This window comes from Sinocyclocheilus grahami, unplaced genomic scaffold, assembly GCF_001515645.1.
Source record: "Sinocyclocheilus grahami isolate Dianchi unplaced genomic scaffold, SAMN03320097.WGS_v1.1 scaffold2399.1, whole genome shotgun sequence".
Taxonomy (NCBI): Eukaryota; Metazoa; Chordata; class Actinopteri; order Cypriniformes; family Cyprinidae; genus Sinocyclocheilus; species Sinocyclocheilus grahami.
In genome coordinates, this window is record NW_015507578.1 from 28,639 (window position 1) to 34,461 (window position 5,823).

The window sequence follows — 5,823 nt, forward strand, 5'->3', positions numbered from 1 at the left end:
GGGGTATGGGGGTTGTTGCTTCAATTTATAATGATGTTTAATCTGAGAGTATTTCTCAGCGGGCGGGCTTCACGTATAACTCGTTTGAAGTAATGGCGCTTCATATAACATTGTCCAGAGAAGCACATATTAATGATAAATCCCCCATGTCGTTTGTACTGGCTACTGTATACAAGCCACCAGGGCACCATACAGACTTTATTAAAGAATGTGCTGATTTTATATCCGAGTTAGTGCTGGCTGCAGATAAAGTTTCAATTGTTGGTGATTTTAATATCCATGATGATAATGAAAAAGATGTATTGGGATCAGCATTCATAGACATTCTGAACTCTATTGGGGTCCGACCAGCTTAAGATCAGCACATGACCAGATAAGGACCAGCTTAAACCAGCAAAGGACCAGCTTAAACCAGCAAAGGACCACCTTAAACCAACAAAGGACCACCTTAAACCAGCTCAAACCAGCATCCCAGCTTCAAGACATACCTAACCAGCATATGCTGGTTTTTTCAACAGGGATACAACTAGAAAATACGACTGTTTAAACCATACTTACTTGTCTTAGACAACATACGAAATTTTACACGTTAAGCCAATAAATACAAATATTTTACTTACTAAAGTTGTATTGAGAAAATTTCTAAACTTTGTGGAGAAGCTCACCAAGATGGCTGACGACCGTCTTCTGTCTGCATGCAATGCGATAAGTGATGTTGAGAACGTGATATTGCTATTGAATTGATTCAACACCTTTTTTTTAAGTTGAGAGGACAAATACTCTCGTTCAGTCAACTTACAAACTAGTTGAGACAGTGAAAACTTAAAATTTTAAGTTGAATGAACAAATTCAGTAACTGCAAGTTGTGTCAACATAAAAAATTTAATTGAAACAACTAAACTGCTAAATTATTTTCTACAGTGCACAACAATCACGCCTTCAGTTCACCAATAAATGCTGGAATACTGTCATCAATTTGAAGAGAAGACAAGCATCAAATAAGAAGGAAGAACTGAAATCTGCAAAGACTGAGTTTATTAAAGAGGACAGAGAGAAGATGAGAGATCCAGAACCCTGCAGAATCAAACACACTGAAGATACTGAAGAACTAACAGGTTGGTGGCAATTGTCTACTTTCCACTATTACATCAGGGTTCACTTATATGTCCACATCGCTCTGCTTTTTACGAGTTACTAAAAATGAACCATTTTTTTTGTGAGTTGAATGAAGAACTGATTGAAGTGAACTCTTGACGAGTTATCTCGTCTTTTAGAAGAAAACGCTTCCCCGCCAAAGACGAGTTTTTACGAGAAGGGTGTTCCTGCACCGGAGACTGCAGTTTCAGGACCGCAGTTTTAGGACCTTATTCTTTTGTAACAGCGCCACCTACAGAATTGGATAATATAGCGGAGGCTGCAGTTTCAGGACCGCATTTCTAGGACCCTGGTGGTTTAGTTTGTAGTAATGTTTGTACATGTTGTTAAAGATATTGAATCTCAGGAACATTTTTTTTTTTCAATTGTGATTTTTGATTTTTAAATGCATCAGATGTTAATTACAAAGTGTGTAATACCTGCTTTGAGTTAACAATTTAAAATTAAAATTAATTTAATAAATGAAAAATATATTTCAGTCTTTAAACAACTGAAAAAGTGGAGTACCTTAAGTCTTAGTTTCTTGAAATATACTGTATATTGATTAGCCCACTTAACTAGCTCATTATCAGGTATAATAAAGATGGAATCAAATGAAATCTGCATTTGCAGTCACTAAATTACAGCCAGATATTTAAAAGTTTGTAGAGAGGCAAGACTCAAAAATGATACAAGAATGCATATTTATATACTGTATATACTCATTTTTGCAACAACACATAATACAACATCATAAAAAGACCCCATTTTCCATCAGTTGCTGCATGGACAGAAAGGCTTTAACTCCTGAGAGAGATTAAAAAGAGAGGGAGGGAGAATTAAATAAGAAACATTTGCTTTAACATGTTTAACTCTGTAATATATATTTCTGATTTAACACTTATGCACTGTTGGGGTTGTAGAGAGAGAGAGAGAACCAAACAGAATAATCATGTTACTGACATCTAACTCCAAACTCCAAATTTAAGTATATAAGAGCAAAACCCACCAACTGAATGTTCTCTCTTCCTTCCTCAATTGTTTGTCAATCCGGTAACACTTTCTATGAAGCCTGTATTTATAATACATTATAAGGGTTTTCTTAAGGCATTATAATTAATGCATAAAGCATTATAAAAAAGCTTAATAATATGTTGTATCATAAACTACGTACGTAAACTTTGCAACGTTTTAAGGTTATAAAATAAAACTTAATTGAAAATCGCTAAAGTTACTCACTCTGATTGCTGTCCATGTCGTCCATCATCATCTTCTTCTTTCCAGTTTAACGGCAGTTGGCATCCAGCTTATTGGTGCATTACCGCCCCCTTCTGCTCCGGAGTGTGGATCAGATAATAGGTTATCTATTCCCTTTTCCCACTGAAACTTACACATCACTCACTTTGTCCCCTCACATTAATATCCACACACATCACACATCATACAACAAATCCTGCTTAAAACCCTGCTTCCCTTAAAAAAGTCATCAATATTCTACTCTGTGCCCTATTTACTGTGCTTAGTAACCCTTGTAATGTGATCTCCTGCACCCCAATCTCCCTTAGTTTATTCTTCATTACCTGCCTCTGTGTTTCATATCTCTTACAAGTCATGATTATGTGCTCCACTGACTCCTCTTCTCGACATCCCTCACACAACCCTGTCTCGTGCTTCCCTATCATTTTTAGTGTTTTATTCAGTGAACAATGTCCCAACCTTAACCTAGTCATCACCGCATCTTCTCTCCTATTTCCAATTTCCATCCTTTCCTCTTTAACATTTCTCTGAATTTTATATAAATGCCTCCCTTTCTCCTCTCTTGCCACCTTATATTGACTTTCTCCCATATCATGCATTTAACCTCTGCTTTACTTACATTAACCTCCATTTCTATGTTATCTTTTGTTAGTGCCCTTTTAGCCAGCCTGTCCGCCATCTAATTACCCCTAATCCCAACATGTGCTGGGACCCACATAAATCTTACCTGATGTCCCTTATTAACTATTCTTGTGTTTAATTGAAGCACTTCATACAGGATATCTTACCGAGCTTTTGAATGGAATGACCTTAAACTCGCTAAGACTGATAAAGAGTCAGAGCATATCAACACCTTTCCCTGCCCTTGCATTTCCACCCATTGCAAATCAATTAAAATTGCCATCATCTCTACTGTATATACTCCTAATTTATTAGATGTCCTTTTACTAATTTCTATTTCTTTTCCTGGAATTGCCACCCCAAACCCTGTTTGTCCTGTCTCTGTTTTTTTAGCACCATCTGTATAAATTTGTATGAATTCACTATAATTACCTCCTACTCGGTTATTAAATACATTTTTCAAATTAATTTCTTCCTTTGCTTTCTTTTTCTCCTTAAGCACAAACCAGTCTACCTCAGGCCAAGCAATCTTCCAAGGGGCAATCTCTGGAAGAACTACCGTAGGGCTCATTCGCAAGTTAAACACTTCTAACTCTTTTGCTACGTTGTTTCCAATTCAACCAAAGTTTTCCTTTAAATTTCTTCCATTTTCCCTGCAGTACTGCTTTTGTTTTTTCAAATTAATTTCTTCCTTTGCTTTCTTTTTCTCCTTAAGCACAAACCAGTCTACCTCAGGCCAAGCAATCTTCCAAGGGGCAATCTCTGGAAGAACTACCGTAGGGCTCATTCGCAAGTTAAACACTTCTAACTCTTTTGCTACGTTGTTTCCAATTCGACCAAAGTTTTCCTTTAAATTTCCTCCATTTTCCCAGCAATCCTGCAATACTGCTTTTGTGGGATGAGATTCATCATATCCCTGCAATCCTGCCCAATAATTAGCCATCAGTTGAATCCTTCTTAATTCCAGTGGCATTTTGTCCATTTCCTCTTGTATAGCAGGCACTGAAGAAGTCTTAAAAGCACCCCAGCAAATTCTTAGTGCTTGAGTCTGAATAACCTCTAACCTCTTTAAAAGAGACTTAGCTGCAGACCCAACCACTATACTACCATAATCCAACACCAATCTTATCAAGGCCACATAAATCCTTTTAAGAGATGAACGACTGGCTCCCCACTCTCTTCCTGTCAAACATTTCATCACATTAATTACCTTTTTACACTTGTCCTCTATTTTCTTTATTTGTTCTGCAAATGTCAACCTCGAGTCAAATGTCACGCCCAGAGGCGGACAGTAACTAAGTACATTTACTTGAGTATTGTACTTAAGTACACTTTTTGAGTATCTGTACTTTACTTGAGTATAATTTTTTTCTGGGAACTTATGACTTTAACTTCACTACATTTGAAAGACAAATATTGTACTTTTCACTCCACTACATTTCTATCAAGGTCCTCGAAGTAGAAAGTCGTTACTATGTTTTCTTCTCTAAAACGTGACTTTCTTTTTTTCAGACAGTTTATCAGTAATCACTCTTGTAGGGCTACATGAAGAGATTTCCCAGCATTTTTTGAACACTGACCAGTTGCAAATGTGATATTTATTTACAACAATTCAATAATAAGAAGTTAATATTGTGGTATATATTAGACACAATATTGTCTGATTTTGCTGTGTAAGTGAAAATATTACCTATAAAGCCACAGAAGAACTGTTGTGTCTCCTAATAAAACACAACAGGCGTTGGACTTGAAGCAGTACCGCACAGACTGTTCTGTGTGTGACATCAAAGTACAGCGAGAGCGATCACCTATCTTCCTGAATTCTTTTCCTGGTAAAAAAGACCGTTTGAGTCTTTTCTATTGAGAACCTAAACCCCCATTCATATCCCCAATCTGCCACTTTATCAATTGCTTTCTGAACCTTCCTAGTTATGTACTCTGTATTCCTTCCTCTTTTCCACAATGCCCCATCATCTGCAAACAAAGATCTTCCAATGTCTTCAGGAACATTTACAAAGACATAATTTATCATAATAATAAATAACAGCAGACTTATCACACTTCCTTGGGGTGTTCCATTCCCAACCTCATATTGGCTTGATATTTCTGCCCCAATTCTCACTTGAATTTTCCTACCAAACAGAAAGTCTTTTATCCAGTTAAACAATTTCCCACCTATCCCTATTTTATCCAGCTTGAGTAATAACCCCTCCTTCCACATCATATCATACGCTTTCTCAATATCAAAGAATACTGCAACTACGGTCTGTTTATTTGTTTGTGCCTTCCTTATTTCAGTCTCTAATCTTACTACTGAATCCACTGTATTCCTTCCCTTCCTAAAACCACTCTGACAGCTTACCAATAAATTTATTTTTTTCCATTACATATGACAATCTATCTGTTATCATTCCCTCCGTTATCTTACACAAAGGCTTTTTCAATATCAAAGAATACTGCAACTACGGTCTCTTTATTTGTTTGTGCCTTCCTTATTTCAGTCTCTAATCTTACTACTGAATCCACTGTATTCCTTCCCTTCCTAAAACCACTCTGACAGCTTACCAATAAATTTTTTTTTTCCATTACATATGACAATCTATCTGTTATCATTCCCTCCGTTATCTTACACAAATTAGATGTAAGGGCAATTGGTCTGTAACTTGTGGGTTTAGTTGGATCTTTGCCAGGTTTCCTTATCGGAATCACTACTGCTTCTTTCCATGCAATTGGCAGTTTCCCCTCATTCCACACTTTATTATATAGCTCAAGCAACTTTAACAGTGATCCTTCCCCAAAGTGTTTTAACAT

General features: G+C 36.6%; 1 long non-coding RNA gene across 1 annotated transcript in view; it reads right to left on the bottom strand.

The window, feature by feature from the left end:
- LOC107574941 (uncharacterized) overlaps positions 1–5,398 on the bottom strand; it is a 6,330-nt gene extending 932 nt beyond the window's left edge. Inside the window, exons 1-2 of the long non-coding RNA XR_001607763.1 lie at positions 5,324–5,398; positions 4,777–4,779 (exon numbers count right to left, since the gene is read on the bottom strand). This is a non-coding gene — a long non-coding RNA (uncharacterized lncRNA). The remainder of the gene's footprint in view (positions 1–4,776; positions 4,780–5,323) is intronic.
- Positions 5,399–5,823: the final 425 nt, after the last annotated feature.